Raw genomic sequence first — 1,701 nt, 5'->3', positions numbered from 1 at the left:
GTCAACTCATTAGGCCGCGAGGTGTCGGTCACCTCATTAGACTGTGAAGTGTTGGTCACCTCATTAGGCCGCGAGGCGTTGATCACTTCATTAGGCCGCGAGGCGTTGGTCATCTCATTAGGCCGCGAGGCATTGGTCACCTCATTAGGCCGCGAGACGTTGGTCACCTCATTAGGCCGCGAGGCGTTGGTCATCTCATTAGGCTGCAAGGTGTTGGTCACCTCATTAGGCCGCGAGGCGTTGGTCACCTCATTAGGCTGTGAAGTGTCGGTCACCTCATTAGGCCGCGAGGCATTGGTCATCTCATTAGGCCGCGAGGTGTCGGTCACCTCATTAGGCTGTGAAGTGTTGGTCACCTCATTAGGCTGTGATATGCTGGTCACCTCATTAGGCCGCGAGGCGTTGGTCACCTCATTAGGCTGTGATATGTTGGTCACTTTCATTAGGCCGCGAGGCATTGGTCACCTCATTACGCCGCGAGGCGTTGATCACTTCATTAGGCCGCGAGGCGTTGATCACCTCACTAGGCTGCAAGGTGCTGACCACTTCATTAGGCCGCGAGGCGTTGACCACTTCATTAGGCCGCGAGGCATTGGTCACCTCATTAGGCTGTGATATGCTGGTCACCTCATTAGGCCGCGAGGCGTTGGTCACCTCATTAGGCTGTGATATGCTGGTCACCTCATTAGGCCGCGAGGCGTTGATCACTTCACTAGGCTGCAAGGTGCTGACCACTTCATTAGACCGTGAGGTGTAGCTGGGGAAACATGAGGAACGCTGAAGGCCAGATCATGTGACCGGGTGCAGATGCCGTTAGATATCCTGACAAGAACTTTCACTCAACGCTACCACATGCCTGTTCCGCATCTCTTGTACATTTCACACATCCCCTTATTAATGGAAAGGTAACAGCAACCATCAGCTTCCAAGTATAGTCTGTGCCCATTATTTATGGATCATTTATAATCTTGTTATCTTGTCACACGTGACAGCGTCTCCGTCCTGCAGACAGTGTCCAAGAACGTCTTTGTGTTAATTGAATGATAATTCAGGGTAACCTGATGCGGTCTTCCTGGCTTATTTACCTCGCGGTAACTAGGAACATTGCTCTTGTAGGCCTATCGCTTAGTTACATCTGTGAGTGACCCGGCTGCCTGGCTTCTGCCAAATAATCGGATTACTGTATATTGTTGGTATAATTGAGGAAGAATACGGGAGAGGGGCTGATTCAGAGATGGACGCTGGTCACGCGGCTGTGAGAAGAGCCATCTTGTATAAGTAGAAGCCTCCTGCAACCTGCTGTGGTCCGCTGCTGTGTCTGAAGAACTAGCATCGGATCATCTGTATGGACATCGGACCTCTGTGTCACCCTCCGGTAGCTTTTAAGCTTCTGTGGCAGACCCTGACCGCAGCATGTCTAGGTAACGGAGTGGGCACCCCCCAACCCTCCCCCCCCCCTCCCCGCTTCCATGGTCCCAGTCACCGCCACCTCACCCACCTCGGCTGCAGACTTCACTGGGGCTGTTTCCAGACAATTTAGTTCCACAAGTGAATGCAAAAAATGAAAATGACCCTCCGCCCCATGAACCTTGTAAAAAAATTGCAGCAAGGGTGTGGACTCACTGCAAGTGGGTATGGCCTTGCTGCAATGGGCGTGGTCTTGGAGGAAAGGACTACCTTAAACCAACACAATAGTGGCCA

Source organism: Crinia signifera, chromosome 7 (genome assembly GCF_055691185.1).
Source record: "Crinia signifera chromosome 7, ASM5569118v1, whole genome shotgun sequence".
Taxonomy (NCBI): Eukaryota; Metazoa; Chordata; class Amphibia; order Anura; family Myobatrachidae; genus Crinia; species Crinia signifera.
This window is presented reverse-complemented; position numbering follows the sequence as displayed.